Here is a 27632-nt window from a genome sequence, read left to right as displayed (position 1 = left end):
CTTGGTAAGAGGGAGATTTTGAAAAAAAACTGGGGTATTGATTTTCCCCTTTGAGTTACATTGTAAAAGAGGAGATTGTAGACAGGAGACAGATGAAATAAAGCCCATTTAAGCTTAAAAACATTGGACGTTTCCTGGCTGAATCGGGTCTGTTGGCATGTATGGTTGTACTACCATTGCCTCTTCCTTCTGCCCACAATGGTCTATTGCATTGCCACAGCCTCTCTTGCAAGTCCTGTATTGTTGGTTTGTTGCCCCTGCCCCCCTTTCCACTGCCCTCCATAGTCTGTTGTGCTGCCACGGCCCTTCCTGCCTGCTCAGTGTGGTTAAATTGTTGCCTTTGCACCCTCCTACCTGCCTTCAATTTTCAGAGTCCATGCCCCTGGCCTCTGCCTCTCAACAGTATCCTAATGAACAACTAGATTGCTAACATTCTATATTTATTACAAAAGTGTGGAACGCCTGACGTCATCTTGATGTAATCAAAACTGTAATACCTAGAGCATTTCCTTTAGAAATTACATATATGAGAGGGTCTTGTTGGCATCAAAATTATGGTTAGTGCTCTAAAAGACTAAAATAAGGACATATTTTCTGAGTTTATAAATAGCGACAAAGCACTTTTAAATTATTTGTTATCTTTCTGTTTTTTTATCCAGTTGCCCACTTGATTAAATGTTGCACTTAGGGAAGAGGATGTGGTGTTACTTCCAGAACTGCAGACTTTGCAACTGGGGAACCAGGTTAGAGTTTCTGCTTCAGCTCGACATTCTGTGATTCTGGTCAAATCACTTAATCTCCCCATGTCTACAACCAAAATGAATTTGTTCTTGTGTGATGTAACCAATGCTCATGTAAAGCACTCCAATACCTGACAAGTCTGCACTATATAACACTGCAAAAACACAAAATAATAAGTGTTTTGCACACTTCTGTCATTGGGCTATATTTGGGCTACATCTGGGTGATTTGGGGCTACATTTGGGCTCTTTTGTCTCCGGTGGCCATCTTGGGAGATTTATTTGTTATGAAGTTTCCTAATTTCCTCATGTACTGCAGTCTCCTCAGTAGGAAATGCTTTCAGTTTTTTACTTTGATTCCATCATGAAGGTATTCAGATATGTCACACATTTGCCATAAATTCAGAAAGTTAGCACTCTAGTTGCTCATTAGATCACTGTAGTAAAACTACTGTTCACCATGGAAGTCTGCTCCTGGTATTAAAAGTGCATGTTTCAGTCTGCATGTCAGAATTTTTTTATGAAATAGAAGAGGATTTGAGAAGTCACTCAAAATGTGCCCTCATTTTCTTTCTTCAGCATTAATCATAATTTCTATGGCAAAATGAACCCCCTCATTGGGTTCCTTTTTAAATGAAATGTTTTAAGTGTTACCAGTTTATTCCAATCAAGATGGCTTCAGGTGTGCCATACTTTTGTCATAATGAAGACAGTAAGCGCTCTAGTTGTTTTTAAGAACACTCTGGGACATTCTGTCATTGGGCTATACTTGGGCTACATCTGGGTGATATTTGGGCTACATTTGGGCTCTTGTCTCTGGTGGCCATGTTGGGAGACTTATTTGTTATGAAGTTTCCTAATTTCCTCATTTACTGCAGTCTCCTCAGTAGGAAATACTTTCAGTTTTTTACTTTGATTCCATCAAGAAGGCATTCAGATGTGTCACACATTTGCCATAAATTCAGAATGTTAGCACTCTTTTTGCTCATTAGATCACTGTAGTAAAGCTACTGCTCACCAGGGAAAACTGCTGCTGGTATTGAAAGTGCATGTTTCAGTCTGCATGTCAGAATTTTTTAATGAAATAAAAGAGGATCTCAGAAGTCAAAATGTGCCCTAGTTTTTCTTTCTGCAGCACTAATCATACTTGTTATGGAAAAATGAACCCCCTCATTTTGTTCCTTTTTAAATTAAATGTTTTAAGAGTTACCACTTTAATCCAAGAACGATGGCTTCAGGTGTGCCATACGTTTATCATAAGTAGGACTGTTAGCGCTCTAGTTGTTCTTTGGAACACTCTGGGAAGCTGCAGTAGAGCACAAAGGAATCCACTGACAGTCTCTGCCCTTGTTGGATGTACATGTTTTACTGAGAATGTCAGACTTCATTCTCACATGACTGAGAAAGATAATGTGAATTTACAGAAAATAAGCTCTCAGTTTAGCTTATAGATCACCTTCCAAACCTCTGTGGGAAAAGCATGAGAAAATATTTTCTCTCAATCATGATATCCCAGCAGAAGGCTTTTTCACATGGTGAAATCACCTTAGAACATACCACAATTCCTAAAATGAGTATGGTACCATCAACAAATGATTTATAATGTAACTAAAGTCTTAAAACCTTCTATTAACTGCAATGCTTTTTAATGAGGTGCTATCATGTATATTGGTCCCAAGATGGCTGCCAACACTTCTTGGATGAAGTGCTGACAGCCAATCAGATCTCAGGATGAGATGTGTGGTTAGGCTCCGCCCACATATATGATTTGACTTGTGATTTTCTCAGGAACTACAGAACAGATTGACACCAGACCTGCAAAAGGCACTTCCCTGAGCTGAGGACTACCTCTCTGCCAAATTTCAAGTAATTCTGTTCAGCCGTTCGGGCTGTACCTTGGACTTAAGGTCCCTATGGAAAATTGCATGGGGAAAACGCGTTTTGGGACCCCCATTTTTTCTCAGCCCCCACTGGACGAATCCCCCCGAGACTTTCAGGGTAGGAGTGGAGCGGAGCGCCCCACCTATTTTGAAAATTTCGCGAGGATTCGTCAACCGGCGCCAAAGTTATTCCAAATAGAATGTTGCGGATTTCCTATGGAAACACGGTCCTAACTATAACTATCTACTGGCGACCACCAGTAGATAATTATATATATATATATATATATATATTTGTTTTTTATTGTTGCCGTTGTAAGTGACGGAGGAGCAATAGAGGAGTGGATGGTGGATGAAGGAGCAGATAGGAGACAGGTCAAAGTGAGCGAGCAACACAAAGGATGGGGGAGCAGAAGAGTGAGACGTGGGGGCACGAGGAATTGATGAGGACACAAGCACTCCAAGTACTAAAAGAAAAAGAAAACTCATTTCATTAAATGGAAGCGCAAAAGGATAAAAATCATCCAATAAAATGATGGTAAAGAAGCTATACTTCAGGGAAGGCCAAACACAAGTCATTGATTAAGAAGCAACCAAATGAAAGCGACAATAAAGTCAAACAATGATAAGCAATAGGATGGCTCTGAGCCCACTCTAAGTTTTGATTTGATACACAACAGGTCTTTCAGCAACATGTAGGTAAAATGTGCCTGTCGGGCGGCCTAAACACCACATAAACCACACCAAAGCTCGTGCAACGAGATTAAAGGGGACGACAAGTAAAGCTGCAACATAGATTATCAGTTAAAAAAGTCAAAAGATTAGCTTCTTTAAAGAAGGTTACATGGATGTCCTCGCCTCAGCCAAGCAGCTGCCAGGAAAGAGACCAGCCTACAACTCTCAAGTGGAAGGAGAACAAGAACATGGCATGTGGCGCGGGCACACCCAGACACGCAAGGATGGCGTTCCCAGCACTGCGCCCGATACAGAATTTCAGGCTCGCAGCACAAACGTCCACACACCCAGAGTGGGATGTACATCTCTTTTCTGCATCAAGGTCGAGATGCCTCAGCTGTTAGAGCGGCTCCTCCGAGAGAACGATCCACTAAAACCATCATACACTGTGCCCACTATAAGGAGGGGCGCAGCTGCAGCACAACCACATGACACGAGAATTAGCAACCTCTATACTCTGAGGTTGCGAGCACTTACAGAAATTAAAATAGATTTTAGCGTAGCCCTATGACCTCTACTAAATATATCGTATGGGCGTTGCCGAGGAGAAAAAAGACAGAAGATTTTGAGGGGAGGCCACACGAGAGTGTGTTCCTGGGATGCACGGAGTTAGGCAACGGGGAGGGCAGTGTAGATGTAGTCCTGGGTCACGATTCAGGAACAACTGTCCATTGCTCTTACACGGGAGATGACAATGCTGCCCGCTGACGAAAGATGCCCGTCACCGAGCACAAACACAATAAGAGAGTTGCCTTCCACTTACTGAACCTTGGAGAAGCATTTCGCTACCGGACGGAGCAATAAATTAGGCTTCTCTTATTAGAGATATGCAAATGAGACAATGAGAATAGGTCCTGAATAGACTGAGCAGCAGAGAAAGAAGATTAACTCTGTGTGACAGGCAATCAATCTTGCCTTCCTGCCGGAGGGCGGGGGGTGGGCAACTTCAATGATGGAGCATTGTTACCACTATTGCACGGCCGATCGCCGTAGTTTTTTTTCTTCCACCCGAGTACACAAACAGTAAAAGCCAGGCATTCACATGCTCATTATGCCTCGGTACTTGTGCGATTACCTCTTGATTTATTCAATCTGGTTTCAATTGCACTCACTACCAGTACACACACCCATATGTGCAGCACCACTGTTCAACATATTCGTCCTGCAATACACGTGGTCTGTGAAGCTCTCCTTCGCCCAATTCCACTTTACAGAGTTGGCTCTGGATCCCCAACACTTAAAATTATGACTAAGCTCCCTGCATACTAACTTGTACGTCAATGTTAAAACAGGGAAAATAAAATGCAGGCCAAGCGGGTCAGTAACCATGACACGCAAGAACTATCAAACTGTGCCACCCTCCCCAGTAAGAACTGTACACACCTACACCACCACAACATTCTCAGGAGTGATCACAGCGTACATGGACCACTGCAACCTATCTATCTCCCCAGTGAGACCCATACCCCCCCACAGGGCCACTACAATCAAACCGGCTCACAAACGTCTACAGCATAGACACGGACATAACCAGTAAATGCATCAGCAAGACCAAATATAGAGCATGTCCAGGCTAGTTATCGTGACAGACATCGGATCCTTACCAGTCTGCTCAAGAATCCACTGACCATGGCACACACAGACCACCACAACTAGCCCATGGTCATCAGAAACCACGGACTGAAAGCATCTGAATGCAACAGAAGTGGGCAAATATTTCCCCTTGGTCTGGCAGTGATAACCTGTCACAACACAACAAAAGGGAAGACATACATGCAAGGCTTTTGCACTGGTTGCCGGTTTCAACAACAGAAGGGAACACACAGGGGGTCTCATACCTTCAACTGGAACATCTCCCAGACCCTGTTAGGTTAACAGTCCCGCTACTGTACTGGTCTTAGAACCTTGCAATGGTTCATGGTTCTAGCACCAGAAAGCAGCATAAGCTTCTATGGGCTCTCCAGGAATCCCACCAGCAGAACAGACCACGTATTTTCACCAGTCCTTCTCTGGTTACCACTACTACAAAAAGAACAAAGCAAATTTGCAGAGGCACCCTGAAGGAGGAATAAAGGAAGGATATAAACCTTCAAGGGTTAGCAGGCCCCACTGACAGCAAGGGTTGAGCTTAGTAAAATAAAATGTACTTCACTGTTTGCTGCTGACGCAATAAGCTAATCTGCAAAAGTATTCCAGTTGCAGATCTTAAGGACCAGGTCATCTAACACTACTATTATTTAAAAGTATGCAAATTGCTCAACTTAGATGAGCCCCCATCTCACCCCTTAAATGAATTAAGTTTAAGTTGCTACGTTATTTCCATCATTACAGAGTAGCCTGGAATTTTTTCTTTGGAATATCAGGGGATTGTGGGGTTTTGAGGTCAAGGGCCTGCCTCCAATATGCAGGCAAAACTAATCAGAAATGCTATGAGAAACTAGTGCTTTAAAAAAAAAACTGGTGGTCTGCTGTCCCAATGACTGTGTGCAGCCACATTGGTTTCTCTCTTCTTCGTTTTCTCCCTTTCCCCACGAGACAGCAGGGAAACAGCTGAAAAGTAAAACAGAATAACCTTTATCAACTTTCATCCTAAACACATGAACAGCATTCAGCTTCCTAAACAGAAACCTATCCACTGGTACCTGTGCTGTTTGGTTACAGTAATTCAGAATATGGGATGGCAGACAACTATTAAGACTATAATGACCAAACACCAACTCTTAATGCACAGAAAAAAACCTCGGCGACAACCAAGATGGGTAGTACTCTAGTTGCACAATCAATAAAGATATGCAAAGCAATCACTTTGTCACTCAGAAAATAAATAAGATCAGAACAACACGAGACAGACATCCTGTTTGCCTTCAATCCCAGCCTAAAAATACCTCCAAATGGACAGAATTCTACCTCTTATCACACATCGATCTCAACTACATCCTCAACTCCCTCAAGCCCAACTACCTATAATATGGCATTCTATCTTCATCCAACTGTGAAATCCTTCCATAGAAATGCCCTCACACCCCAAAATAACATTGCCAACTACTTCCTCAATGAAAAGGACCTTCTCAGAGAAACTCAAAACAGGACAGATGCTATCCATGCCGAAGAAGTCTACTCTGAACCCAAACAATCTCTTTAACTAGCACCGAATCATCCACCTTCAAATCATCAGGAAAAAAAGAAAGCAGTCTCCATTTAACTCCAAAACCAGATCAGCAAAAGCACTCCCTCCAGGATTAAGAATCCAGCATCAGACCATTCTACAGCTCAGAACTCGATACCCTTCAGAAAGTCAACTGTGCATAATATATCGCCAACATGAATATCAACTACTTCTCTGCATCCTTTTACAAACACAAATGGGTTTCCCAGATTGAGTCCTGTAGCATACCAGGGGATCTCACCAACCAGTATGAATTCATCCAAATAGAAACCTCAATCTGCAGAACTACCAGCCTCCTACAGAAAACACAAGGGCTATCCTGTCCCCATCATCTCCTGCCTTTACATGGAATGCCTGGAGCCCTATTCCGAGACCATAGAATCAATATCCACCAATAGGCAGACAACACCAATTTATGTCAAATCTACAATGCGTATGCATTTTAACAACTAAGAACGTGCCACAATCTCATTCAGAAATTAATGTTGAATGCCTATCAATTCATTACGACCAAGATAGAATTCCTCCTATTCTCCAAACACAATCCTCAAATATGCCACCCAATTACAATAAATTGCCTAACATCCTGATTGGAATCTCTAGGCTCTCACCAATATACACTCTTCATGAATTTCTGCAACTCAAAACTTGCCACAACTTCATTTAGAACTGAATGTCCTGGTACTCACCAACAGCAACAACAACAAAACATACACTGGCTCTCCAAAATGAACCTTGATAGCTTCACCTCCTAACTGACACTAAAGCACAAAAATCCTTGGATTCACCTTTGACATTTACAAATCCTTTGAATAACATGTCAGCAAGAAAAACATTCTTGTATGAACATTCCTTGTAGTAAAGTAAAATAAATCCTCTGTGACACTGACTTCAGAACAAGTATACAAGCATTATTACCCTCTTGCATCTAGACAGAGGTAAGCCCCTCTTCTACTGTCTCCCTAACACCACACTGACACAGGTACACTTGTAAGTTCAGGAGATTTTACGTATTCTGCAGTTTATTGATGTAGTCTACAAGTTATGACTTAATATGTTATACACTCAAAGAAACTGCACCCATGTTTCAGAGTAGATTTAGACCGGAAATGCAAACAAAAAGTCAATGCAAATTGATGTAATTTTAGTTCTCTTCCTAAACAGTGACAATTACAGCAACTCATAGCCAGTATAGAGGGGGATCCGCATCAAATAAAGGCAGTTACTTTCTGGAGTTATTTACCACTATGCATTATGGTATCTTGAGTCTTACTCACAATTCAGTCAAATCCCGTCTGATTTTCAGTCAAATACTGTTTACTTCATCAAGGTATCTTCTGATTAAATCTTTCTGTAATGTTTTAATCTTGTGTTAAATCTGACTCCTCGCTTTGTTCAGTTATTCAGTAAAAGATTGTGGCAAGGGTATTCAGTTGGGACTTAGTTACAACAACCAGGTGTGCAACTTCACAGAGTGGTATCTTTACTTTCAGGTTTAATAATCTCAATACTTTCAGGATTGACAATGTTATGACTTACAGTACATTCAATACCCAGCTGGCTAGATCTCTCAAAGATGCTCGACTTTATGCCCTTCATTGTAAGGAACGTTAAATCTTGAAGCCTTTATCTTGGACACAAACCTGAACCTACAGTCACATAAACTACTTCGCCCAAGGAGAACATTACCAAATCAGACTCCTCAAGAGGAATCAAGTCTCTAATGTATGCTGATAACATTAAGACAGTATCCATATAATGGTGGATAATGGCAACTCAATACTGTCCGGCATTTCAAAAATGTACTTGGCCCACTAAAAGCAACCCTCAATGCTCCATCTTACATAGTCACTGGCTCCTGTATATCTGATCCCATCCCCCCGCCCTCTCTATCTTGATTGCTCTAATGTGCCTTTCTGTTGAGAGCAAAAGTGCGTTCAAGCTGGTATGTATTGTCCATAAATTCTGCATAGCCTGAAGACATTACTTAGCACACAAACTATTCACAAAAAGAGGTTCCAATTGCCATTGGAGCGCTGACTCTCAATCTCAAGATTCATATTTAAAAAAAAATACCCTGTAACAGTCCTTCTCAGAGAGTTCACCTAAAATAAAGAACTATATCACTCAGGCTACAAGAACCAAACACTTGTGTCAAAAAAAGAGGAACCGAGCCTTACTTCTCAAGTGCCTATTCTAACCTTGATAATTTCACTTCAGCAGTCGCCTCTTTATACCTATCACCACTACATAAAGAGTATCTCCACCCATTAAACTGGACACACTATGACTAGTTGCAGAGTCACAGATTATTCCAACAGCTGTAAATTTGTACAGTTTTAACCTTTGATGTTATGCAAAGTGCATTGTATCATTTATATAAATCTGCAAATAAATTCAGTGATGCACGATAAAAATAAATAACACAGAACTGGTGGAGCTTAGTGGTGTACACAAACACTCAAAAGTAATTAACTAATGAAGTAAGCTGCAAGAAAAACACCTTCAAGACAGAGTGAAAAAATATTCTAAAAATATTCTAAAATTAAAAGGAAATGCTGGCCTCAAAAGGTATCTTGATGAAATAAAAAGAATGTGACTGATGTGTGTGACGACAATTCAAGCGCCAAATCAAGCCTCAGAGCAATGATGCCCTGATAGGGCTGCCTAATTTCCACTTAGGGCAAAAAGCGTTACAACAAACAAATGATGGACGGAATGCTGACAATGCAGACATTCTCCCCCAGTCAAGAGATCTGGGTTAAATCCATCGTTCTTTTGCCCACTACGCCAGATCTCTTGACTGGGGGAGAATGTCTGCATTGTCAGCTTTCCGTCCATCATTTGTTTGTTGTAACGCTTTTCGCCCTAAGTGGGATGGGTATTCCCAGACGTGGGACCCGTGCTCACTACGCCACTGGAGTCAAGCTATCCTGGCTGATGACGGCTGATAGCCAGAAACCGGTCCTAGGATGCTTGATTCCGGTCCAGGGAAGACATGGCTTGGCAGTTCGGGCTGGACTGTTCCCATGAGGCACAGGGTCAAGACTGATTTGCATATGGCCATGTCTAAACTGGGGTGGTGTAGTGGGCAAAAGAACGATGGATTTAACCCAGATCTCTTGACTGGGGGAGAATGTCTGCATTGTCAGCTTTCCGTCCATCATTTGTTTGTTGTAACGCCTAATTTCCAGTCTGCCGATATGTCACATTTTAAACTACTAACACACTACTTTAGTTTCTCTCTTTATCTATGTTGACACCGTTAGAAAATGTATATAAAGAGTACAGAACTTAAGAACATGTGAGACTACTGATGTATCCGAATGAAGGCTCTATAAATCAAAAGTTGAAGCTTAAACAGTAGTTTAAAATTGTGGACATAGTTTGGTAGGATTTGGGGTTTGCGAATTTCAAATCTCTGAAATAAAAAAGCAGTGTGTTGCAGGGTCAATGGGTGAGATGACCAAAGTTCGGGATGGGCTAGTCCTAAAACAAGGTCAGTACTGATTTACATTAGGTGGGCCTCTTGGACTAAGTTAGAGTTTGGTTGACAGGATACTCTGACGCAACGGCAACTGAGTCTGAAGAAACATTACCTTCCACACTATGGGAGAAATCGCACAAGGTGTGGAGCTCATTACCTCACTTTAGGAGTTTGTTTTAAAAAAATAAAAAACTTTGAAAGAGTTTGATGGAGTCGTTCATAAAAACTTTCTTACATGACAATGTATACAAATGTCCGCGGGCCAGCATGTCTCGATTTGTGAACAAAGTGTGCACGTAGGTCAAGTATGTAACTGTTTAGATTTCAGAGTCTGTCAACTATTACTTGTTATATCATGCTCAAATAAACGAATCATAGTTGCAGATTATTTTCAGTGTAAGTGGTAGCCCTACATGTATTACTTCATAACATCTACCGCTGTCACTAACCGGTGGGTGGGTCATATATGCGGCCCATGTTCGATTCTGAAATCTGCACAGAGCCAGGGGTGTACAGATCACAGAGCATAGCGGGGCGATATGGCATATACACATCTGTACTTCTAAGAAAACGCTGGCGGTGGTCAACTAATCAAGGCCCAGGCAATTGATGGGATACACAATCTCTTTTGAGTTTAGTGGTGCTGAATTCGACATTAAAGCCGGGCCTGAAATAGTGGGAGGGCTAACGTGCGCAAGTAAAGGCAGTGTATCAGTGGGTGTGAGCTGGGGTGTCATGAGGAAGCAAGGTTCTTATAAGGATCTTGTGAAGCCCTGGCTCATAAAGCCAGCAACCCTTTCTGTCTCTGACTCATCACCCCTTCCCCCAGTTTCCTCGTCCACCCGGTGCATTCACGCACCGCCTTCCAATGCATGTTACCAATAGGCACTAAGGGTTTACCTCTGACAGATATTCATAAATACCCAATGAGCTCCTGGTCCCTACTCGCGATCACCCTGCTGCCCCTCACTCACGATTCCCTCCCATGGCGCTATTCATCCATCAGTCTGCTCTCACTACCTTTTTTGGAGGTGTCGTGCGGACCCTTACGATCAACACATTAGCCTATAATAAGAATTCCCTCACCAGCACTGCGTAAACATAGACACTCACATACCGTCTCCCCCAGGGGGACTCACTTCTCCGGCCGCCGCTCCCTCTTGTCGCAGCTTCCGCTCTGTCTCAGACAGTTCGAGACGTCAGCTCTCGCGAGAACTGGTAGGAAAACGGGAGAGATTGCGCGAGACCACAGGAAAAGGGAGACGAGCAGTCGCCCCCTCCTTGCTGCCTGCTCCTGCGCAAGACAGAGAATACATCAATAGGAGCAGCCTCTGTGAGGACTGTGGGCGTAGTCCTGAAAACCTCCGTCTTTGCAGACATATTGGGGTCAGGCAGGAAATCCTAGTTGTTTTGGGCGGAGGTTCGTGCAGAGAAAGGGAAGAAACTATGACGTTTAGCCTGATCCCAGCATGGCTGTGGTTAGGACGTGCCTAATACCAATGTTCAGTACATATTTTATTATCTACTCTAGAGCATTGGTGCCTAATCTACTGTGAGTAATGAGCAATTATTGAGGTCGAATTGCTGTCCAACATCTGAACAGCAACGAAACATACATATAATGATGAGGTATAAAAGGACTGTAAAGTGAATACCTGTGATAAAAACCCATTACGCATAAATAAAGCACATACATTACAGTAATCAACAGTATTTAAGGGGACACTTGCAGGCGCACTGCACTTAAAAACAAAGTATGGCCCAGTGGCAGAGATCAACATTATATAGGAAGGAATATTGGGAAAATAATGGCACATTCTGAATTTGAAAAAAACATTGTGCAAAGAAAACTGGATTCGAATGATTTAAAGACCACTGTAAGGTCACTGCCACTTCACAATAGATTATTGAGGCATTAGTAACAATTGGAACAGTTTTAGGCCACAATAAATCGGTAACATCGGTACAAACATTTAGGGAGCTAAAAACAAAAATTACAATATTTTCTACATCTTTATTGTTAGGTTACTAATAACCATTGTAATATGCACGAGCAATATAATAACACATCATTAGAATTTAAATACATTTAACAAAGAGCCCTGGTACACTTTACCACTATGAACCTTTTGGACATTTTGCGATAAATGATAAATTAAAAAAATGCTATGACAGTAACATTTGTCGAAATTGATAGAATTGAAAAATCACTTTGACAAGGAAGGGGGGGCACTGATTCTCTAGTAAATATAGAAGACAACAATGTTAATTTATTGAATTAGTCTAGTACCATTTGTCAAAATATAAGAGGATTTTGCGTACTCCCCTCAGCAAACTTTTGAAATGACCCTGCTCTGCAGTCAGATTCTGCGAATTCCATAATGATCATGTAAGGAAAACCACTGGCAGGATCCATTATTTATGAGTTCCAAATGAAAATACAGTCATTTATTCTTCTGTGACACTGGTATAGCTCTCAGGGGTTAGTGAAGCTTTAAGCTGCTTGACAATCACTTTAAATTATAGGGAAAATATCCAGTTCCGCAATCCCATAACTGATCCAGATGCAGGAGGCAGTGTTGACTGCACTACCACTGTTCACTTAAATTTGGTTAGATGTTAATGTAAAATAATTTTCAGTGTCTGTCTGAGAACACAATAAGCAGTCAGGCCAATCCCACGGTAGTAGGAGCAGCACCAGGAGAACCAAGGCACTCCATTATAGAAGAGTGATGTGCCAGAAATGTGTTAGCGGCCTCAGCCCACTGCAGAGGTCTAAAAAAAAAAAACCACACATATACTATTCTTAGAGTTTCTCACTGTGTGTAAACGGGTTCCTTCGCATTAGCGTACCTTTTAGTTTCCAAAATTCTCCTGATAGCACACTTTGCCTTTTTTTTGGCAATGTCAGCTAGCACACCTGGCTATTTTTTTTAAATATCCCAGCTATCACTTTGCATTGTTTCCACAAGTCTGCTTTCAGTTCACTTTTTAATCTTTCAAAGTGCTATAAGTAAGCACTTTTTGCCAATTTCATAATGATATAGTTATCACACTTTTTAAGTTTGCTATATGGGCACAGCCAGTGCAATTTGCTTTTTTCCATAAAGCTACTAGTATAGGCACAAACATTATAACTAAGGCTCCCTGTTTTCCATTTTTACGGATTTTTACAGATAAATGCAAACAGAAAATAATGTGTTTTCTGACTGCATTTATTTTAAAAAGTGGATAAATACAGAAAATGTGCTTCTTTTAAGTGACTCTTCGTGCTGTCTGTCATGAACTATAGCCCAACAGCTGAGCAGATGGACTATATGGGAAATTAAAAACACAGGACGAGATTTCTTTAAATAACAGCATGTGTCAACAAACATTTGTGGTATAATGCTAATATTTGCCAGTGGATGTACTGTTATGTAATACTTGGCAACTTAAATAGCTAAAACACGACAGATTTCAAAGTATAAGTGTGCATCTATCATTTAAATAAATATGGAAATGTACAGTTTTGCAACTACATTTATACGCAAAACACAAAATAAATATGGATAAATACAGATAAAATGCCCCCCAAAAAATATGGATAAATAGAGGGAAATGTTAAAAAATAAATACCATAAAACGGGGAGCCCTAATTATAACATACGTCTTAGCATGTTGCACTGTCCTTGTTCTAGCTAATTCGGCAGTGAATCACTGGGTGAAGTCATTTCACTAGGATAGGAATTTCTGTGTTCGTCCAACCATGCATTCCATTGCCTGGTCTACCTGCAGAGGGGGAGGCATCAGCAGGGGCAAGATAGAGACAGCATGACTGGTCCAGTGCCAACAGCTAGGAGGCAGGAGGAGCAGAGTAATTGTTTATCTGCCTCCTCTAGCTGATGTTTTCCAAAACGCTCATGCTCATCAGCATCCATTTGATGGCCCCTGCTCTTGACTCCATTGGGGACCTTAGCAGAAAGCTTACAGTACCCTTTTAGAGATAGCAACCCACCTCTAAAGATTATCCAGCTTTTCTGCCTCAGGCCATAAGATCCTGAAACCTTGGTGCTTCTCCCAGAGAATCCCTAGGAAACAAGTGTTAGGCAGTAGCCGGAGAGAGGAATATGAAACAGAACAACCTTCTCGGTGTTCTCCTGGAAAGAAAGAAAGAAATGCTTGTCCTGTGCAGTGTGGCACTGAAAAACACATAGATGTAAGAATCGCCGTGCGAACAACAATTTTTGGTGTAGTGTCAGTGAGAAACGTTACTCACAAGATTCACATTGGGAACCCCTGCCATAGAGGCTGCGCCTTTCCTATTTATTGCTTCACGGAATCTACGGTCAATCCCTGCCAATGCCTAGAGAGGGCTGGTTGTGAAAAATTAAATGATTTGTAGAGGGGCAGTGACATGAAGGATATTTAGGGCCCTGTGAAATTGCTGGTCTAACAAAGAAGATGAAGTTTATATCTTTCATCTACATTTTTAAAATTGACAGAAGGAAACCCGTCAAGTTGCAGTTACAAGGAAGGCTACAGTAATTGGGCTAAGTGTTATGCTAGAGAAAAAAAATATTTAAAAGACAGGAGAGCAGGTCATAATGCCATATAAGTATGTTTAAAAATGAGAACACATTGCATACCTACCTATTTTCACTACCATTGCTTACACATATATAGTACTCAATTGAAGCATTTGTATAATGCTTACTACCCTTATGTGGGGTCCTGAGGTGATTATCCACGTGGATAGCCTACCAAACCATGAGGGAGTGTGGTTGAAAGTGTGTTGTTTTTGCTTCGAGAATATGCTGGAAGCGTTTCCATGTCATGTGATGATCATCAAGGTGCAGTGATCCTGTAATGGGATGCAGCGCTTGACGGTGTGATAGATGAGGAAGTGTGAGAGATAGAAGCACTTTAAAAAAAATAGTTTGTGGTATGCTGGTAACACCGATTAGCTCAAATTAGCTCAAATATTTCCTCTAAATATTTCAGGTTTTAATTCTATTGGAGATGCAGCAAGAATATGCCATTGTCAGAAGCACACCACATCTGCATGTGGTGGTTCCACTTGCTGCACAATGCTGCAGCTTGTGACTCCTGTGCATCAAGGCCCGCAAAAACGATACTGTTCACTACTGTAATCGCCAGTTGGTCTACCTCCGGGTCAGGAAAGCATATTTTAATAAAAGACCCAATGATGATGCTATCACGTGATCTGAGAAGCAGATAACCAAGATATACCGCTCCACCACTCCTGTACGTGATTGAGTTTTTTTTTTAAGATGGCCAATATACCAGACCCTGGTTGTAATACAGGACAGGTGATCCATTCTCCTCTGATTCGCTATCCTTGCTTGGAAGCTGAATGGATCTCAGCTTCTCTCTCCCTCCTTTGATTAAATAATTTGTTTGTCCTAACCATTTGGTGCTTGAAGCCTGTTCCTGGGCCACATTACTAGATGTAGTTAGCTGTTGGCCTTGTGTTTTGCTCCCGCACAGTATCACAATAGAGGGTCTGGGTGTTGGCAGGATGGGCCATCCTGGCTTATTGAGGGGACCTACCACACTTACACTTCGAAGGCACTGGCCCAGCACACTCACAAAGGACTTCACACTGGAATGTTGTGCTTCAGACAGACTGGGACCAAGGCAGGGAGGAAGGAAAGCCCTGACACATCTTTTAGGGAAAACTCCAAAAGCTTCTTCCACTTCAAAGGGGGAACCAGGTATAAATACTGAACCCTCAGACTCAACTCTTCAGATCACTTCTGGACCTGTGGATGACTCAGATGAAGGACTGCCCTGCTGCTCTGCTGCAAGAAGGACTGTCCAGCTGCTCTGCTGCCCTGCTGCTTTGCCGGCAAGATGGACTGCTCTGCTGCCCTGCTGCCTAAGGAAGAAAGACTGACTTGCACCTTTACACCAGGACCACCGAGGGAATCCAAGGGCTCTAACACCCTTGAAGCCTGCACCTGGACATGCCTACTGTGTATCCTAAGCCCCCAAGTGGGTTCTCCCCAGTCATGGGCCCTTATAAGTGGGGAATAAAGATGCTCTTTCAGCCCAGCTGTGGTACCTATCAGAACTGATGCAGCACAAAGCAAATCAACGCAATCCCTGTAGCTGCTCATCCAAACTGACGCAGGGCAGCGCACCGCAACACAACTCAACTCAGGATCTCGCATTGAAGCCCTCGCACCTCCCCATTGGAACTGTCATTTCGCGGTAAAACTCAACACGACCTTTGCGCTGCAGACCAAACAGCTTCTCATCGGAACCGAACAAGCATGACTCTACTTGAAGCAGGACCCTCTATCGCTCCTCGGAACCGTCGCTTTGGGGCACAACACCCCACATCCTGGACATAAGGTACATTTCTCAGTGGGCCTAAACTGGTCCCTGTATCCAGCCCATGATCCATCTCGGTTAATCTAAACTTGTGACTTTGTCCCAGGCCGGTGAGACCAGATAACCACAATTGGCACTTCTTAGGTCGCCGCTTAGTCTGGTATGCAAAAGATATCTTTGGCACTTTCAGAAAGTTGACCTGGGAATGTATGCATTCCTCTCATGTCTTGCTATTGGCTTTGTGGTTTGCAACTCACATTTTCTGGCTTCCCAATTCCTTGCTTTATTTTCTTTAGATTGCGCAGTTTGAATTTATACCTCCCCATGCTAAAGCCGTTTTCACAGTATTCTTCCACAAACCGGTCCTAGGATGCTTGTTTCTGGTCCAGGGAGGACCTGGCTTAGCAGTTCGGGCTGGACTGTTCCTATGAGGCACAGGGCCAAGACTGGTTTGCATATGGCCAGGTCTAAACAGGGGTGTCATGGTGAGCAAAAGAATGATGGATTTAACCCAGATCTCTTGACAGGGGTGAATGTTTTGATTGGTTCTGCCTTCCGTCCATCAATTGTGTGTCTTTTGCTTTCTTGCCCTAAGTGCGCAGGGTATGCCCAGACGTGGGTCCCGGGCTCACTGTGCCACTGGATTCAAGCTATACTAGCTGAAGAGGGGTGAAACTCCGAAACCGGTCCTAGGATGCTTGTTTCCGGTCCAGGGAGGACCTGGCTTGGCAGTTCGGGCTGGACTGTTCCCATGAGGCACAGGGCCAAGACTGATTTGCTTATGGCCAGGTCTAAACTGGGGTGGCATGGTCAGCAAAAGAATGATGGATTTAACCCAGATCTCTTGACTGGGGTGAATGTTTTGATTGGTTCTGCATTCCGTCCATCAATTGTGAGTCTTTTTCATTTTCTGTAATAGTCAGGCCTTTTTCATTCTCTGTAATAGGCAGGCTTTTAAATCTTTTTCTTATCACATTTGCTGGGCATTCAAATACCAAGATCAAATGTCAAGCTGTGTTTTCATGGGAGCATGGGGTTTATATTGCTTTCGTCTCACTTCAGAGTGAGAGCATTTATAGGAAAGAGGAATGCAGCGTACTTTCTCCTTGGAGCCTGCTTGTGGCCTTTTTTTGTATTTTTATTTTAGACATAGTTATCTCAAAAGTTGTTCCATTCTTCAGCTGCACAAAACACTTGCACATTTTTTGCTAAATTCCTCTTCTTTGGTGAGTACATTACATTTATTAAACTGCCTTTTTAAAAACAAAATACAAAGCTGCATTTCAGTCTCAGTGTCAGCCTAACATATGGTGATCTTGGGCAATTTACACTGTTTATGGCCCATTCACTGTCATGCATAGGATACGATCCTTTCAGAGGAAAGAGCCAGCCACATTGTAACACAACTTAACAATGCTTAATATTCACTTTGTTGTGAAAAGCACATGCATTATTTATAACATCTGTAGCAACTCGTTCTGGAGAGTTGGAAAAGTTTAAGGGAACTTTGTGTGAAAGCTTTTGTGTTTATGCTTAGCTACACAATAATTATGTATTCCATCTGCAACTGTGCCTTTTTCGGAACACATATATTACTGGATATAAACGATTCCCTCATTTGTCCTTGTAGGCACTAAGGTCATGATTTCAATGGTGCAGCGGGTGCAGTGGCACAGGGACCAAACGATTTAGGAAACCCACTGAACACTGATAATTGCAATATTTTACTCCTAAACAAACAATCAGAAGTGTAGTTACCTAGCAGGCACTAGGGTCACAATTTGAAGGGTACAGCAGGTGCAGTGGCACAGAGGTCAAAAGGTCTAGGAAACCTACTGAACACCAATTATTGCTATATGTTACTATGGAACAAGCCATCACAAGTGCAATTACCTTGCAGGCACTAGAGTAATGAGTGAATGGTGCAGCAGATACAGTGACAGAGGGGACAAAAGCTATATGAATGCCACTGCACACTGGTTATTGCTATTTGTTACTACTAAACAAGCAGTCACCAGCACAATTACCTTTCAGGCACTAAGGACATGATTTGAATGGTGCAGCCGGTGCAGTGGCACAGGGGCCAAATGCTATAGGAAACCTACTGAACACAGATTACTGCGATATTTTATGACTAAACAAGCAGTCACAAATGCAGTTACCTTGTAGGCACTAGGATCAAAATTTGAATGGTGCAGCAGGTGCAGTGGCACAGGAGCCAAAAAGGTCCACGCAACCCACTGAACACCGATTGTTGCTATATTTTGCAACTAAATAAGCAGTCAAGTGCAATTAACTTTCAGTCACTAGGGCCATGATTTTAATGGTGCAGCAGGTGCAGTGGCACAGGGGCCAAAAGGTCTAGGAAACCCACTGCACACCGATTATTGCTATATTGTACTACTAAATAAGCAGTCACTAGTGCAATTAACTTGCAAGCACTAGGGTCATGATTTGAATGGTGCTGCAGGTGCAGTGGCACAGGAGCCAAACGTTCTAGGAAACCCACCGAACACCGATTATTGCTATATTTTACCACTAAATAAGGAGTCAGGAGTGCTTTTTGGGTTCTTTTTTAAGTTTCAAGAAGTGGTTTATTGAGGAAAATGAAGTGAACATGAATACTCCGTACAGTAAAACATTAGATATTACATATGTGAAAAATATCATTATTACATATTGTACTTAAAAGTAATAAACAAAATCCATTAAGAAATATAAAGATCTGATTCTTGGAAGTCTTAATGTTATAAGTAATAAGAAGAGAAGCTTAATATACTAAAGATACGCAATCATCTAACAATTACAAAAAAAATATATACTAAATAATGTCATTGGTAACATAAGGGAAGTCAGGAAGGCTTGGCAACTTCTTATAGTAAGGGGATTGGAGCAATGGATTTTTTTGCACTATTATCTAGAAATTATGTGACTGGAGACCATAGTTGTACACGTTTTTTAGCAAGAGATATAGGATATACAAAGGTTGTGTCTAATCTGTGATTATGACAAACCGTGTGCCACCACGTTAAGTATGATAATTTAGACGTATCCTTCCAATTCTTTGTTAGCTGCTGGAAGGCAACTGCTAGCAACAAGTCTATGATTTGTATTTGTGATTGTCTCATATTCCAATCAAGGGACAAGCTCCCTAAAAAAATGTTAACAGGAGAAAAGGGGCTGTGGTATTAAATATGATATTAATTTGAGACCAGACCTGGTTCCAAAATGTAAGTATGTATGAACATGTAAATAACCAGTGTTTTAAATCAGTGTATTCCTGAGAACATGTCCAACAAGTGTTAGGAATTTCATTGTGTATTTTGTGCAAGTATACAGGTGTAACCAGGAGTCTGTTATAAATGAAAAAAAGAGTTTGTGTAGTGTTGGCCGCTCTAGATGATTTCCTGATTTTGGTCCATAGTTTGTCCATAAGGAAATGGGCCAATCTGTGCTGAAATCAATTTCCCAAGAAAGTTCTGTTTTGGTTTTATCCCTATTAATGGAAGGTTGTGTTAGGCGAGAATAAATACTGGAAGCTTTGGGGTTTAAGGAAGTAGAAGAAATTATCGATTGAAAGTGAGTACAAGCATCAGTTATTGCAGATTGTAAAACTGAAAATTTATGTTGAAAGGCAAAGGGTAAATGAAAAAGAGAGCGCACCTTTGAAAATGTGAGACGCGAGCCCTATTCAAATAGCTGATGTACTATGAGTAATCCCTTATTTCTCCACGTTTTCCAATAGATGGGTTTGTTGTTAACAAGTATAAATTTGTTATGCCAGATTGTGGATGCTAGGAAAGTATCAAGATCACGTGGGGCTGAATGGAGGAGAGTGGCTAATACCTTACATGAGTGTTTGGTCACTGGTGTGGAAATATTTTGTGGTTTACGAGTGAAGGAAAGGTATTCATGAAATGAGAAGGGTGATATGAATGAGGTCTCAAGATTAACCCATATTGGAGAATTTTCTGATGGGTCGGACACCCATTTCGACAATTGCTTCAATTGGAAAGCTTTATGATATTTAGAGAAATCGGGGAAGTTTACACCGCCTTCTGCTTTTGGGGGTGTCAATTTTTGCAACAACATTCTTCATTTTTTGTTATTCCATAAAAACACTAAGAGGATAGAATTGATTTTATGAAAAATATTACCTGGTATGGAAATTGGTATATTAGAAATAATATAAAGTATGATGGGGTAAACATCACTTTAATGGTGTCAAGGCGTCCCCACCAAGATAGGTAAAGGGGGTGCCATTGCTGGAGTCGGGTTTTCTTTTGAAATCGTATACCCTCTCCATTTTTGCATGTTTTGATTATTAAGATTAATTAATTAATAGTAATTATACTAATGGTTTGCTGTGTGAATTAATCAACATTACTAATATAAGAAATTCACGTGGGAATTGCATTTGCATGGCCTAATTAATGACGTAAACTAATTTTGTATGCATACTAATAATAGACAATCAGATATTGCATGATTATATGTTGCTTCCGTAATGTATCTGTGATTTGGGCTTTATTAATGTGAATATAACCTGCATTAAGTGTTGCTTCTGCTAGATAAATACATACACATATGGGTATTAGTAAGGGGATGACAGATTATTAGTCATTTCTATGTATTAATTACATTTTTGTGTTTCTTTGCTTAAGTTGACCATTTGGTGGCCACAAAATGGCTGACGTCCCCGTTAGACGAGAACAATTCCATTATGAGCATCTCTGGGTGAAGTGCGCATGCGTCGCCATCAGCTGCCGCGGCCTTTACATGACCCCGACTCAACTGTGACAACCAAGGCTATTTCCCGGGCTTACGGCCAGCTGCTCTGAAAGAAACAATGAAAAGATACTATTGCGTGGATTGGAACTATATCTAAAGACACATTATATGTATGGGAAAGGAGTCAAACTTTTCTCAACGGACCAATCAAAATTGTTTAAAATATCAATCGTTACACTTTGGAATGTAAATTTACTATAAAAATGGTAGACTAGAGAGGTTGGTAGGTGATTCTTTCGAGACCTTTCAGATTTCCTGACGTTATGCTGACGGAGAGGACGGTGACACTGCAGGACAGCTGTTTTCCAAAGACTCTGACAGTATGAACTGATGACCAAGATTTTGACTTAGAGGGCGACTTCTTAGTCAGAATAGGTAACTATGATGATCTAATTTGCTTGATTAAAACTCAGAGAATCGAATTTCAATTATTTAGATAACATTTAATACTCATTACAAGAGCTGTGTTGGGTCGTTATTATTTGAGAAATGTATTTATGTAAATGATATTATAGATTTCGTTATCACTTCAACCTGCAGCTAGTAGTTTCATGGCCTATACATGGGAGGAGTACTAAAGGTGAAGTTTGGATCTTATGAATAGGGGTATGTGAGTACTCTCTTCCATTACAGCGAGTGGAACAATCACCTCTTTGAAACAGGTTATTAGATGGGTGTAAGTTGGTGTTATGGGCCCCACCAGCGTATGTAGTATTGTGTGTGATCTATGATCTGTGCTGAAGGGAGGGATTTTGCATTCCGCGCTGCATCAGTTTTTCTTGGTAGCAGAGATATGGTTTACTACTGTTTTGGTTTAATGAACATTGCTTGTAAATAGCTTATTGATTGGTATTGATTTATGTACTAACACTATATGTTGTGTTACGTTGAGTTATATGTTGTTAGCACGGCTTCTGGGATGTAGGAAGTCGGAAGTTTGTAACAGTTCCGTAGCAGAGCAGAGGTAAGCGCTGCTCTCGGGAAAGACGGAATTGTTGTTGCCCTGTAGGTACACAGGGGAAACGTGTGACAAGTGAAGTTGCACGGCGCATTGTCTGGGTTCGATTTGGCGGCATCGTCGTGTGTTGTCATTAGAAATATTCTCGGTGTGAGAGAAGTGTGTATGAAAGCGAAGGTTACCTGTGAAATTTTGGTCTTTAAGTACCAGGAAACCAATTGGCATACCGATAACGCTTATCACTGAAAAGGTAGCAGGTGTTCTCTGAGCTTGTTAGAAGGACAAAGTAGAGGGAAGCGCTGCTTTGTTAACGTGTGTCATAATTCTGTAGTAGGACAGACTGTTCGCTGTTCTCGGGAAAGACAGGATTCTGTGCGTATGTACTACATTTTCTTGTATGAACAAGTGTGAATGTAAAGGCATTCGTTTTGATTGTGAAACTCTAGGTTTATTTCTAAAATACCAGAGAAACAATTAGCTAATGCTTGCTAGAAGGGTAAAGTAGAGCGATGAGCTACTTTATCAACGGAAGTAACTATTCCGTAGTAGGACAGGGGTAAGCGCTGCTCTCGGGAAAGACGGAATTCTAGTGAGAAAGGTCTATTGCTATTCTTTGGTTAGCGGAGCAGACAATGGAGATGTTTTAGTGTTGTTACTAACAGAATCGTAAAAAGTTGCAGTAAGAGTTCACGGAGCGGTCTTGTAAAGGAGGGGTAGGTAGGAGCAGAGCTGCCGCAGCGGCTGCTGACATCAAACGACCGCGCTGGGATTGGACAGTGGGTCAGATGTGTAGAACACTCCGGATTGGTGCGTTGGAGTAAAGCCGCGCTGGGATTGGAGAAGTACAGGGTGAGGTAAACGCTCTTCATTGGTGCGTTAGTGTAAATCGCGCTGGGATTAGAGGACTGTGAAAGTGACGTAGACGCTCTTGATTGGTGCGTTAGCGTGGAGTCGCGCTGTGAGTGGACAGAATAGCGGTACAGTCGAAAGAGACTAGCGATACACAGAAACTAAGAAAATGTATTACCAGATAGAGAAAAGAAATCCTAGTTTGGTAAAGTTAAAAAGTGGTTCAAGAAAGATAAACAGGTCAAAACAAGAGAAGGACAGTTAATTCCTCCACCGAAAACCCCCGCAGCTTTAATGATTGCGAAGTATGGATATCATACTTGTATTTCGGTAGATAATTGGGTAAAATATACCAAGGACGATGGAGTCCTGGCATTCACAGAACATGGTTCCTTTAATTTGGCTGTTTTGAGTAATTTGCGCAAAAAAATGATGTACTTAGAACCAAGACCTAGACCGACGCAGTTTGAGGCATTGACAGAGTGGGAAGACGAAGCACATGAGTGAGAAAAACAGAGAAATGGTAGAGGTTACAGATATATGTTTGGCAGGTCATATGGACATGAAACGCATGATGATCGGATGAAAAGATGGAGGAATGCAAGCATGACTGAGGGTTTGTTTCCTGTAAGAGCAGTAGGAGAGAATGAAGGTAGAAAATGTGTGGAAAAGAGGAATAATGTGGAATCAAGAGGTTACGGAGCAAATGATTCGGATGATGATGTATTGGATGATGTGTTTTATAAAAATCCACCACTGTACCGACCAGAACCAGAAATGTTCACACCAAATGCCCCAATGAGAGAAACATTACGAATTATCAAGACAGAGACTATGTCACCAGATTTAGAAAAAAGAAACTCCATCAGAGAGGTAGAAAAGAGATCAGAGATTAAAATAGATAACGAAAATTCAGCTGAATTGGCCAAAACCACGCTAGAATTAACAGAGAAAATAAGAGAATTAACTAAGAATCTAGAAGCTGTAACAGTCCCAGTGACTATAGGTCCAGTAATGCCCATTTTCAAGAAGCAAATGGATAGCGAACATTGTTTAACGGTACCATACCGGAACAATAATGTGGTCGAGAGTTCAGAACGGAGTCAAATTGAGAATCCATGGGGACCGACAGTAAATATGTTTGAACCACACGTTTCAAATAATCCCTTTATAAATCAGAATTATGCTGAAAGGAGTAGAATGACAGTAGAAACTTTGTTAGAACCCCAGAGAAATCCAGAACAGAGTAGTGTAGAGAACCCGGTAGGACCATTTGTGGAAGAACTGAGTGAATGGTTAAAAGGGTTTCAGAGACCAGATAAAGATTCCCAGTCAATAGATGTGGCTAAATTACGGATGGTATTGGAAGAATTGATTGTAGGGACTATTCCGGTAGAAAAATTAAAGTTTTATCAGGATGAGGAGCTGTTATTCCTGTGTAAAAGTGTGACATGGAGAGCGAGGAATCTGCATAAAAGACTGGGAGAAGTTGCGAATGAAATGGGAATAGATATTGATAAGGTAAAAGCCTTACAGAAAACCTATCGAGTTGATTTTACTGAAAAAGACATTGAAAATCTGAACACCACAGGACACATAGGTCAGATTAAGGACATAATCATTGTTTTGAGAAAATGGGGAGATGTGGATAAATGGAGAAGTAAATGGTATAGAAAACGTAATGATGCCCCAGACAGGACAGTTTCGGCATTCACTGTTAGAGAAAAAGAAAAGGTAGTGACTGAATACCCCATGAGAGAGATCCCAGGAGGAGGATATGTACATGTCCCATGGACAAGACAGGACATTTTGTCATTTACGAATGATTTCACTCGACTTCGCGAAAAGCCCATCGAGTGGTGCAGACAGGTAGACAGATTTGTAAAATTATCAAAGGTACTGTGGATAGATTTGAAGAGTCTGTTCGACATAATAGTACCAGCAGATTTGTGGTCTGAGTGCAAGTTGATGATCAACTGGCCAATTCAGGAGTACCCTAGGGATCCTAAGACAGGAGCCCCAGACCCTGAAGTAATGAAAAAGTATGAACAGGTTATGGTATTTTTGAAAAACAAAGTGCCCCCTAAAGAGACAGATTGGGTAAAGATTGATCAAACGCATCAGGAAGCAAAGGAATCAGTACATGCATACTATGAGAGACTAATTCAAGCTTTTAAGCAGTTCAGTGGAGATGAGAACCTCAGTGATAAGGATTTGAGTCATTTCGTATACAGATTTGTATATGGTTTACGCCCAGAAATTGGTGACATGATAAAGCAGCATACAGTTGATTGGCAGAATAAGAAGATAGATGAAGTACTGAGACATGCTAAATATTTCAGTGACGAGATTGAGGCTAAACAGCGAAAATTGAAGGAAAAGGCAATGTGGGCACAAGTAAAGGTAGCTGAAAGGCAGGAAGCTCAGTTGGTCGAACAAGCAAATAACCCAGGAACTAAAACAAGATTTGGCCCAGGAAAGGGGAAAGGTAATATAGAAGAAGCTAAAAAAGAAGTTCCCATGTCATAATTGCGGTAGGTTAGGGCATTGGAAATCCGAGTGTAAATACCCTCCAAATACTAATAATGAAAATGCATCATTGAATCCGCAGGTGCAGAATGAGGTGAGTGGTCAACTGCAGCAACAGAAGCAGGTGGTTACTTCACAGAATCAGGTGCCAAAACCACCTTTTCCGCAAAGCAGAAACACCCAGAAGTATAGTAGTGAATCGGGATTCTACAATGAAGAACAGGTAAATAAACCGCCGCGCGCTCGCGCCGTTTCACAGTATTGGCTGCAACGCGATGAGAGTGACTCAGAGGAAAGCTATTGACGGTGCCGAAAGGAGGAAGAAGAGTGCGTACTTGGCGCAACTCTAGAAGTAGACCAGACAGGACCATTTGTAGATGGGAAGGTTAATGATGAAAATATTACTTTCCTAGTGGACACTGGTGCTACTCGATCAACTGTTAGATCAGCTGATGTTAAGAATCTTCCTCTTTCGGATGAAACAATCCAAGTGGTTGGTGTGTCCAACAGACAGTTAAAAACATTTTTGATAGAACCAGTGAAAGTTAGTATAGGGAAATTCACAGATATGCACCGCTTTGTTGTGTGTGACACCTGTCCGGTGAATTTATTAGGTAGGGACCTGTTGTGCAAGATGAATTGCACTATATTCTGTACTCCAGATGGAATAGCATTTGAAACACCAGACGAGGATGTGATATATAAAATGACTATAGCTAACAGAGAAAATGAGGTAACTGAGACTTATGCAATATTCAACCCTGATGAATTACCAAATGAACTAAGACAGTCAGTGAAGGCAGAAGTGTGGGATTTTACTGGAGAAGACGTAGTGTTAATGAGAAACGTAGATCCAGTCAGGATAACTGTGAAGGAAGGAATAAGTTATCCAAATGTCCCTCAGTACAGATTGACACCGGAGATAATCGAAGGGGTTACTCCAATAATTGAGAAAATGATCAAGCAGGGAATTTTGAGAGAGATTATGAGTAGTTCATGCAATTCACCGATAATGGGATTGAAAAAGCCTTATGGGAAATTCAGGATAGTGCAAGATTTGAGAAAGGTAAACAAAATTGTGGTATCATGCTGTCCTATTGTGCCAAACCCATCAGTAATACTGTACCAGATTCCCCATGAAGCAGAATGGTATACAGTAATTGATCTATGTCATGCATTCTTCTCTATTCCATTGCACCACGACAGTCAGCCAATTTTTGCATTTCGTTTTGGAGAGCGGATTTTGGCATGGTGCCGAATCCCACAGGGTTATACAGAGAGCCCCTCAATATTCAATCAATTGTTGAAGAAATCTTTGGAAAGTCTGCAAATGCCTGAGAGTTCAGTACTAGTGCAGTATATCGACGACCTTTTGGTGGCGTTGAAAACACGTGAAGCTTGCGAGGTAGACACAATAGCACTACTGAATCATTTGGCAGAAGGAGGATTGAAAGTGTCACCTGCAAAATTACAGTATTGTAAGAAAGAAGTACAATATTTGGGACATAAAATTGAGAAAGGACTGAAAAAAATAACAATAGACTGAATCAGAATTATAAAAGGAATGAGAGCCCCCATGACCCAAAGAGAGGTGAGAATGTTTCTGGGAATGGTGGGGTATTGCCGTCAGTGGATTAGTAACTTTTCCCTAATTGCAAAGCCCTTGGTGCGATTAACAAGGAGTGATGTAAAAGATCCCCTTGAATTAAACAAAGAAGAATTGGCAGCATTAAAAAAATTAAAAGAGGGATTGTGTGAAGCACCAGCACTGGGCATGCCTGACTATGAGAAAGAGTTTGAGTTATACTGCAGTGAGAGAAATGGATGTGCACTCTCTGTGTTGATCTAGAAGCATGGAAGATTGAGGAGACCAATTGCATATTTTTCCTCAATGCTTGACCCAGCGGCTGCAGCTTTACCTGGGTGTCTGAAAGCAGTGGCTGCAACATGTCGAAGTTTGGAGCAGAGTGAAGGTATTGTGATGGGGTATCCGTTGAAAGTGTTTGTACCTCATGATGTGGCGATTCTTTTAACAAGGAGTCGTACTCAGTATATGACACATAGTCGGCTGACTAAGTATGAGAAGGTCATATTAGGTGCAACGAATGTGAGCCTTGCGAGATGTGTGAATGTGAATCCTGCAACGTTGTTACCTGAT

At 41.4% G+C, this 27632-nt stretch overlaps 1 protein-coding gene across 4 annotated transcripts in view; it reads right to left on the bottom strand.

The window, feature by feature from the left end:
• Positions 1 to 11401, bottom strand: part of GRB2 (growth factor receptor bound protein 2) — a 356380-nt gene extending 344979 nt beyond the window's left edge. The window contains exon 1 of one of the 4 annotated variants that reach the window (XM_085617014.1): positions 11126 to 11401. The gene's annotated coding sequence lies outside the window, so the exon portion shown is untranslated. Of the gene's footprint in view, positions 1 to 11121 lie in introns of all 4 variants that reach the window. The other 3 variants (XM_085617017.1, XM_085617018.1, XM_085617015.1) reach the window with 3 other exon arrangements.
• Positions 11402 to 27632: the final 16231 nt, after the last annotated feature.

Source organism: Triturus cristatus, chromosome 7 (assembly GCF_964204655.1).
Source record: "Triturus cristatus chromosome 7, aTriCri1.1, whole genome shotgun sequence".
Classification (NCBI taxonomy): Eukaryota; Metazoa; Chordata; class Amphibia; order Caudata; family Salamandridae; genus Triturus; species Triturus cristatus.
Note: the sequence above shows the minus strand (reverse complement) of the source record. Positions and strands in the feature narration are given on the sequence as shown.